Below are 10,282 nucleotides of genomic sequence, written 5' to 3'. Positions count from 1 at the left end.
GGATTCACACCGTTCTTCCTGGTCTATGGAGCCGAGGCCATCCTCCCCACTGACTTAGAATACGGTTCCCCGAGGCTACAGGCATACAATGAGCAAAGCAACCGCACCGCCCGCGAAGACGCCCTCGACCAACTGAAGGAAGCCCGAGACGTCGCACTGCTACACTCAGCCAGGTACCAGCAAGCCCTACGACGCTACTAAGCCCGGCGCGTCCAAAGCCGAGACCTAAAGGTGGGCGACCTGGTGCTGAGACTGAGGCAGAGCAACAAGGGCCGCCACAAGCTGACCCCACCCTGGGAAGGGCCGTACATCGTTGCTCAAGTGCTGAAGCCCGGGACCTACAAGTTAGCCAACGAGAAGGGCGAAATCTTCACCAACGCTTGAAACATAGAACAGCTACGTCGTTTCTACCCTTAAATTTCCAAACGTCGTTTACATTATTTCTCGAAATACAATAAAGAAGCGTTCTTAGTTGTTATAACCTTTCGAGGAACCCCCTTATAGATAAGTCGATTGTATAGAACCTAAGGACAGTACAATTGTCTCAAAGGCGAAAAGGCCGGCCGAGCCGTGAGAACGGCCTACGCCTCTGGGCTACGGCAGCTCCCTCACCACCTTTTCACCCAAAGGACAACGTAGGCTCCGAGGAAGTTCTGTACAGAGAGCTTGTCTATCAATAGGGGCTCGACGTCACAATAGCGCTATAAGGGAGACTCGGCTCTGCCTCTGCAAAGCCAAGCCTCCCTCGGGGGCTAAAAAGGGGGAACCCCCTAAGTCCCGAACACCGTTTGTTAATGGTCTTTCAAAAAATTTCTACGCCAAACTCTCTCGCGCTCCGATAGGACCTTCACAAGAAACCCAAAGACCAAAAGCTTGTCTCGAGGCCAAAGGGCCGGTCGAGTCGTGAGAACGGCCTATGCCTCTGGGCTACGGCAGCTCCCTCACCACCCTTCGCCGAAGGACGGCTTAGGTTCCGAGGGATTTCTTTGCAGGTTCCCAAGATCGAGACAGAGGGCACAGGCTCGGAAGTAGAACAGAAAACGGTTAAAAGACCCACGTACGCAAATACTTTAAAGGCCTCGACGGCCACAAAAACGTCACGATACGGCAACTAACTCAATCCGGTTACATGGCCCCTTTTGGCCTAGGACAAAGCTCAAGGATCGGCGGCCGGTGCGGGAGGGACCACCTCTTCTTCAAATAGACCAGCCAGCGCTGTGCCAGGTGCCTCGGCCGCCTCCAACAGCTTCACGACCTCTGCATCAGCTTCCTCGTCATCTTCTGGCAACACGTAGCCGTCGCTGACAGCCTCGAGGTTGATAGTGTAGTGCGAGGAGACGACGGCCAGGGCACGCTTGACGCCCGTGTGCAACGCCCCCCGGAGCCTCTCGTGGACGCGACCGCTCAACGCAATCAGGCGGCTCCCAAGGGAGCTGGCCGATTGGACTCCCTCGACGTCCAAGGCCTCGTAGGCGGTACGGACTGCGCTGCACAGCGCCTCATGCTCTCGGACCTCAACATCCAGCGCCGCTTGCGCTGCGATAGAGGCCTCAGCCGCCTGGGAGGCCTCTTTCTCCAGATCTACGTCGCAACGAGGGGTCAGGAGTCAAACGCGAACCAGAACAAAAAGAACAAGGAGCACGGTTCGGCGGAACTTACCCTTGGCCTTGCTCTTCCAGTCTAAGGCCTCGACCCGAGAGGCCTCGGCCGCCTTGGTAGCCTCGGCCAAGGCGACTTTCGTCAGCTGATGCTCGCTCTGCTCCGTACCCAGCTGCCCGGCTATGGCCTTGGCAGAGGCTATCGCTTCTTGGGCCCGAGACCTGGAGGCGTCTCGCTCCTCCTCCAGTTCCTTGATCTTCGCTACTAGAGGGGCAGACTGCTCTTTAGCCGTGGCCAACTCGGCCTGAATGTCAGCACAACGAAGGCGGAGGTCCTCCACTTCCGCACTCCGCGCCGACAAAAGCCCCTGAGCATCGGCGAGCAGGCCCTTCTGCCGCCGGAGCTGGTCCCAGATATCCCTCTCCCTTCATAGGAATACTGATTTCCCAAGGGATCGGGTCTCGAGCTCCTAAAGAGGCAAAACAAAAAACGCACGTCAAACATTGCGAGGGGGCTCGGAGAGAAAACAACGCGGCACGGGAGAGGAAAGTACTTACCTGGGTGACACCGGGCAAGTCCCCTCCCATAATAGTCATCGCTGTCTGCAGCGACCGCACTGCCAGTTGGCGGTACTGCTCGAGGGTATCCCACCGCCCCCCCTCTGCGATATCTTCAAGGGCAAACACAGGCTCCCCCTCGGGATCAGCCCGGTTCCACCAGAAAACACACGAGAAGTTCCACCCATGGGGCTCGGGCCATAGCCGGGCAAGGGCCGAACTCCCCTCGGCGGGATCTGGGACTGGCTGCTCCGCGGTACTAGCCGCCTCGACGTCCGCCGCCTCCTTCCCTTGGGAGGAATCATCAGACGAGATTGTCTGAACCAGGGGCGGCACCAAAACTTGCTCCGTCTCCACCTCCATCGCCTTGGCCTCGACGGATCCAGGGGCTCTGGCCTCTGCCATCTCTACCTCGGTGGCCCCGGCGTCCACCGCCCTGACTTCGAAGGTCTTGGGGGCTCCGGCCTCACCCTCAATGGCCTCGGCAATGGTGGACGCCCCAGCCTCCTTCGCCCCAAGACTCACGACATCGCGAGGCGTGGGCTCCTCCTCCTCCACTCGCTCCACGGCCGCCTCGGCACCCTTTTACTGGGTAGCCGCCTCCTCCGAAACGGCCCCGCCCGATGCCGCGCCACGCTGCACGCCAGCCTGTGCCTCCGCTGCCTGATGGGAGGAGGAGCTAACGTTCACCTTGAGCGCCTTACGGGGCGCCAAGGCAGGATCTTCCACCAGATGCTTCTGGCTGGAAGCAAAGACACTCCCAAGGTCAGCATGCGACCAAGGGGCAAACAAGAAGTACTACGGACTCCACCAGAAAAGACGCTTACCGCAAACGGGGATGCAGCCGCTTCGACACCGCCAGCCTCCTCTACAACGGCAGCGGTGGTGGTAGCAGCGCGGCCTCGGTGTCCACCGGTGCCAGCTGGCCTCCGCCGGACCCTGGCACCTCCTCGACCCTTCGCGGAGACAATGGGGTCACCCCCACCGTCGCTCGCTCCACCTCCACCGTTGAACCCATCGGGCTGATGGCGCGCTCCTCCGACACCCGCGCCTCGGGCGTGTCGGCCTCAGCCTCGGGACGGGCCGCCACCGGCCCCGGGACACTCCTCCTCCTAGGAGCGTCAGGCTCCTTGCCGGCGCCCCGAGCACCATCTCCCTAATGTCGGGGAGGTGTTCCAGGCAGGCCATCCCCACCTCGTGCCCGCCGCCGTCGCCCGAAGAATCCAACACCGACGACGAGGGAGACGGCTCCAACGGGAGACCGTCGAGCTTCTGACGCCGGCGACGGGCGTCCAGCTTTTCGCACGCGAGGAGCTTCTTCATGTGCTTCGCCTCCTTGGCATCTTTCTTCTTCTTCTCCTCCTCGGCGCGCGCCCTGTTCACGGCTCGCAGCCGGGCGTCCTCGGGAACGGGCGGCGGGGAGTCTCGCATGTCTCTTATCCCCTGCGGGAACGACGAAGTAAGACAATAGACAAAAAAGGCAGAAAACAAGAAGGCCGCGAAAGCGTCGGCAACATCCAACTCACCAGTGAAATGTACCCCCGCGACGGGCGCATCAGGAACGGCATCAAATCGTCGATCTTTGGCTTCCCGTCTACCGCCTCTCTCACCCGACGTAGGGTCTCGTCGTCGGTAAGGGCGAAGGCGGACATCTTGATACCGGCAATCGGGTCGCTCGGGGTCATCTCGAACAGCCGCCGCCATCGGGCCATCAGCGGCAACACCCTCCGGCGGTGAAAGGCCGCCATGACCACGGCCGCCGAAAGGCCGCGGTCACGCAGCTTCCCCAAGGCCCGCAAGAGCGGCTCCAGCCTAGGCTGATCAACCTTGATAACGCCGTATCCCCATTTCTCTGGTTGACTCTCTACAACCCGCCCGGTATAAGGAGGAAGTCCTCCGTCGTCATTGCGGAGGTAGAACCAGCCGTCGTACCAACGATGGTTGGACGATGACAGCTGGGCCGGGATGTAGAGGGACTGCCGGTCTTGGCGCACGTGAAGGGTGCAGCCGCCGGCCCTCTGCACCTTCCGAGCCCCCCTCGTTCCCCCTGGCTTGGTGGAGAACGTCGCTCGGAACAAGTGGAGCCACAACTCCCAGTGGGGAGCGATCCCCAAGTACCCCTCACAGATGGCGACGAAGATGGCCGCCTGCGCGATGGAGTTGGGGCTGAAATTGTGAAGCTCCACGCCATAGTAGTGCGGGAGCGCCCGCATGAACTTATCCACCGGCGACCCGAGGCCTCGCTCGTGGAAGACGACGAAGCTCACCACGTAGCCGTCGCGCGGCCTCGGCTCCGACTCGTTCCCCGGAGCAATCCACTCCGGCTCGTCAGGGTCGGTGATCGGGCAAAGAAGACCGGCCTCCACGAGCAACTGCAGCTTCTCCTCGGTGACGTCAGACCGCTCCCAGGGATCCGCCGAGAGGATGACGGGACCACCAGCCATTGCGCGGTGGAGGTCGCTGCTACGGCGGTAATCTCTCTCTCTCTTTCTTTCAGTCTCTCGCTCTCGCCCTTCTCCTCCCCGGCGCTCTATGCTCTCAGCAACGGCACAGAGGCAGCGAAAGCGAGTGCGGAAAAGGTAAGAAGGAGGAGGGCGAGGCTCTTTGCGTATTTATGCAGGGACGAGATGAAACCACCGGGCGACGAAATCAGGGAAGTTTCCCCCAAAAAATCCGGCGCGGTTATCCAGATCTAGTCTTACTGCCCACGCGCCCACTCCCTCCTCATTAATCGCGCATGCAGATACGTCCCGTCGGCTGACGCCACATCGCGTCCAACCACAGCAGCAGCAGGCGCCGTTTTGCCTCCCCGAAAAAGCCGCCTCAAAAGATGTGCCTACCGTTATTAGCCGTAGGGAGAGAAATAACCCCCCCCGATTCCTTTCAGGCAAAGGAACTGGGCACCGAGTCCGCTACGGTCCAGGGGTTCGAAGGCTGGGCCCTTAGGGGTTTCGACAGCCGCCCCAGGCAACAAAGTCAGGAGCAACTACGGGCGAGCCTATACGAGGCTGAGGCCCAAGCAAGCGAAACGCTTGGGACGCCCTGTGTCGTGTCCGAGACCGGTAGGGAGGTCTCCAAATGGGATCCCACCATAGGGAGGCACCGAGCCACCGAGGCCCAGCGAACGGCCTCGGCACCCACTAGAGAAACTCTTCGGTACTCTTGGAGCGCGTCTCTGGACCGCTAGTCGACCCCCAGCGAACGGGGTACGGGCCTCCACTCGGACTTACCCGATAATAGCTCACCGGAAATGCCATCGCTCGCGCCCACCGAGGGTAGCGCGGTACATTCCACCCCTCCTTCCGAGCGAAAAGGAAGCGCGAGGGTCGAATAAAAAGTCAGGAGAATCCCCGACGGCCCTCTTGCTCCACGCAGAGGCTAAGGGACTCATCCTGCAAACCATTGCCGAGGCCCAGCGACTTGGGCTCGCACACGAGGGGGCTCGGCAAAACAAACCCTCCTTCCGAGCGAAAAGGAAGCGCGAGGGTCGTTCAAAAAGCTAGAAGATCTCCTGACGGCCCTCTTGCTCCGTGCAGAGGCTAGGGAGCTCCTTCTGCAAAAGACGCCGAGACCCCGCGACCTAGGCTCGCACCCGAGGGGGGCTCGGCAGACAGACCCTCACGCGCGAGGGGCGAACCAAAAGCCAGGGGGACCTCTGACCGCTCTCTCGCTCCGTGCGAAAGACTCGGGGGCTCCTCCTGCAACTTTGCCGAGACCCAGCGGCTCAGGCTCGCACACGAGTGGGCTCGGCAAACAGCCCCCCATCCGAGCAAAAAGGACATGCGGGGGACGGACAAAAAAGTCGGGAGGACCCCTGACCACCCTCTCGCTCCGTGCGGAGGCTCGGGGGCTCTTCCTGCAGCCAAGATAAAGACAAGCGACCTGAGCCCGTTACGGTCCAGGGGTTCGAAGGCTGGGCCCCCAGGGGTTTCGACAGCTGCCCCAGGGCAAAAGAGTCAGGGACGACTATGGGCGAGCCTGTACGAGCGCGCCCTGTGTCGTGTCCGAGACCGGCAGGGAGGTCTCCGAATGGGATCCCACCGTAGGGAGGCACCGAGCCACCGAGGCCCAGCAAACGGCCTCGGCACCCACTAGAGAAACCCGCCGGTACTCTTGGAGCGCGTCTCCGGACCGCTAGCCGACCCCCAGCGAATGGGGTACGGGCCTCCACTCGGACTTACCCGATTACAGCTCACCGGAAATGCCATCGCTCGCGCCCACTGAGGGTAGCATGGCATCTTCCACCCCTCCTTCCGAGCGAAAAGGAAGCACGAGGGTCGTACAAAAAGCCGGGGGAACCCCTGACGGCCCTCTCGCTCCAGGCGGAGGCTAAGGGGCTCTTTCCGTAGCATCGTCGAGGCCCTGCGATCCGAACTCGCACCCACGGGCCCGGCAAACACAATGAAAACCCCTCACTCGAGAGAGAAAAAAGCCCCTGAAGAAGTGAAATCACTCCTCTAGGGCCTCGGGGGCTACACCCGGTGGGTGCGCTCGCGCGCACCCACCGAAGCCTCGAGTACAAAACACCATCCCAACAGGAACTATCAAGAGCCAATTCTCGTTAGAACCTCAGGGGGAGTGCCTCCACTCCCCCCAAGGCTCGGGGGCTACTGTCGGATACCGTGAGAAGGGGTACCCTAAGCAAGAACCAAAAAACGACTGCTCAGACTTCGTAAAAGTCAAAACCAGCTAAACACCGCTGGCCTCGGCCGATTCTCTGACTCGCCCGAGGCCCCCTCACCGCTGACCTCGGCGATCCCCCACCAAAGGCCTTGGCTGACCCCCTCTCGTCACAGGCCTCGGCCGGGCCGCCGACCCTCCGTCTCGCGCGAGGCGGGCTCGGCAGCACTCCGCTGCCTCTTCCTTCACCCGTCCCTCTGACAGAACGTCGTGTCGCATTAACTCAGCCCACTGCTACCCCTGACATCGGCCGCATGCTCGGCACAGTACAGCGGAATGGCCGACGGGACAGGAGGCAGGACTGGGCAGGGGTTACCCGCCACTGTGCTAACCACTATGCACATGGTTGACGCCCATGCCTCACTGTGCTGCCAACTCCTGCTCCGAGAACGACGCAGCGTGGGGAGCCACGTCTGGGATACTGTGGCCTCGGAATCAGTACCCAGGACCAATAATTCCCTCCAAGGCCTCGGCAGTTTGCTTCAGGGGCTCGGCAGCCTAAGGATCCATGTCCGCCGAGCCCCCCATGATGGCTCGGCCTCGGCATCTGCAGAGCCATAACTCCCTACGACGTCATCGCACGATGACCAGCACGTCACCCGCCATGTCCTGCATCAAGCTGTATTGGAGCCCCACGACGCACAAGATCATGTATGACCGGCGCGTCACTTCTGCACGACAAGGACGGGGCCACTCCATCGACCATACCACAACAGTGGCCGGCTACAGGGCTCGGACACGCCACCCCCATTTATAGAGCGCTATGTATGGACGTCCCTGGTTCTCCCTTAGAGTATAAAAGGGAGGGACCGGGGCCATTTCTAGGGGGGAGAAAAGACGAACACACCGATAGAACTACACACTTCTATGCTACTTGAGAACAACGCCTCAAGCAGCCCGCACCACCCTCGCCGAGACCTGGGGCTAGCTCCCTCTCTCACCTAGCTTGTAACCCCCTACTACGAGCACTCCGGTGCAAGGAACAGAAGATCGATCTCTCAGACTGGACGTAGGGCCTCGATTGCCTGAACCAGTATAAACCTTGTGTCTCTTTGCATCACCATCCGGGATTAGGGGCACGCAGCACAAATTCACTCGTTGGTTGAGGGACCCCCGGTTCCAAAACACCGACACCCAGCCTAGAAAATTATCTTTGACTTCAATGACATGCAGACATGCTTTCACCTCGGAGCAATGGAGATGAATCTAATTCGCACGTGGTGCCTGTAAGTCCTTGTCCTCCCGATATGATATGAATGTAATATTTGAATTTTATTATAACTAACCCATGCCGTGATTTATAGAATGCAAGTGCACATTGTAAAACAAATGCCAAGTGTGAAAGCCGGGTATATAGACCCTCAAGCTATAGCACAAATAAATTTTAATTACCCTAAACAGTGGAAACTGGATGACAAAGAGCTAGCTGCTGGAAAGACCCTTCGGGAGAAAGAGGACATCCATACGGAGAGACTAAGGCAAGAGTCCCTTAAGGTTTCGGCATACATTGCCCTAGCTTTAAAATTCTCCAACAGCACTCTACTATATGGCTACCATACAACTTCAAGTAAGTTCAACTCTATACTTAAAGATTTGTTCGATATATTTTATTCGATGCAAAAGAGCTTATCTAGTTCTATGATTAAATCCATGCAGCAACCACTGAATTTGTATAGGCGTCGATGTCGGGAGGAGCATGACATGGGTCTTTGATTCAATAGATAGGGACCCGATGACATACAAAGACTTCATATCAATTCTCAAGACGTATACATATCGATAATCCTCATTAGCTTATATGTTTGTATACATACTTGTAACGTTCACTTTTGGATACTAACAAGTTGTATTTGCTAAAATAATTCGAACATGGCATTTAGGTTCTATGTCACGAAACATCATGGAAGGCATGATCCAGTAAGGAAGGAAAAGCTGGCTATAAAAACACTATGTGCGGTAAGTATAACTTACTTCTTCAGTACTCCATTACATGGCTGTCAAAAGCATTACTTAACATTTCCATATGCAAAACACATAGTGCCCCAAGCAGAAGTCTGACAGTGTACATTGTGGATACTATGTATGTTCTATGATGAGTAACACCGATGCCTACAGGAGACACCCCTTAAGGGTAAGTTTGAACCTCTTCACCCGTAGTATAAAAACTTTGTACATGGTATGAAATACTAAACCGAAACTTGTTCTCTTGTAGTGGAAAGAAGAGAAAGAAATGAAAAGAGACCCATACAAGGATGACTAACTCTTAGAGCTCGTTGGCGATCTTTGCAACTTCATATTGGACCAGATTGTACACGTCAAAGGCACCTACCATGACCGAGAGTCTGACTTAGGTATAAATTCTCAGTACCAACACCTTCGTGAGACTGAAAGGCTAGCTCTAGACCGTTGATAACAATGTGTATGGATTGTATATATTCTTGTGAATTGGACATTGGTTTTACCTTGTGAATTATGTCTATTTAATGATGGATTGTATATATTCTTGTGAATTGGACTTGTAATTGTAGTTTATATAATACTCTTGTGATTGTAGTTTATATAATACTCTTGAGCGAACGCGGTTCGGAGGCTGCATTTTGCGAATCGCGGGTCGTAATTAAGTTTCGCGCGTTCCATGCCGCGGGCGATTCCCGGTCGCGCGTTGGTTGCGGGGCGTTCGGCGGGATTATCTCGCTTTCCTCGCTCACTCGCAACACGAACGCGGAAACAAACAGGGCCATATGTATGTTCTGGTCGAATTTGAATTTTAAATTTGATTTTTTTTGCGGAAAAATATACCGTAGGGACGGTCCTAGACTGAACCGCCCCTACAAACAGATATTATAGGGGCGGCTAGTACTACAGCCGCCCCTATAAATCGATTTATAGAGGCGGTCTGGGAACCGTCCCTACAAATACATGATTTGTAGAGACGGTTTGGTAGGGACGGCTGGTCAAACTGCCCCTACAAATGGTCTTGAGCCACCCCTATGAACCTTGTGTGACGTAGTGCCAGCTGCTTTTGGCTGTACCTTTTACGCTTCGTTACATGAACACTCTATCGATGAAAGCATTTTGCTTACAGACATATATGGACTGTTCCACTCTATCGATGAAGCAAGCATATATATCCACGCAGTGTCACATGCCATAGGTACAGAAACTTGACACTCACTCCATTACTGCGAGCATATTTAAATACGAGTGCAGCGAGGCAACGTCAATGCATGTCTTGCGCTTTCTTGTCCCCTGATTGAGATGAGATCACTAATGATAAATGGGGAAGAAATTGGTGGGGGCAACCTGATGGCGAAAAACAGGCAAGACAAGATGCAACTTCTTTCTCTTAATTATTAGTTTATGTAAATACTACTTCATTAACTTCAAATTTACTTTACTTTTAGTGCTATATATCTCCTTCGTGAAACATAAGGTATTCTGGATAT

This window comes from Miscanthus floridulus, chromosome 7 (genome assembly GCF_019320115.1).
Source record: "Miscanthus floridulus cultivar M001 chromosome 7, ASM1932011v1, whole genome shotgun sequence".
Classification (NCBI taxonomy): Eukaryota; Viridiplantae; Streptophyta; class Magnoliopsida; order Poales; family Poaceae; genus Miscanthus; species Miscanthus floridulus.
This window is presented reverse-complemented; position numbering follows the sequence as displayed.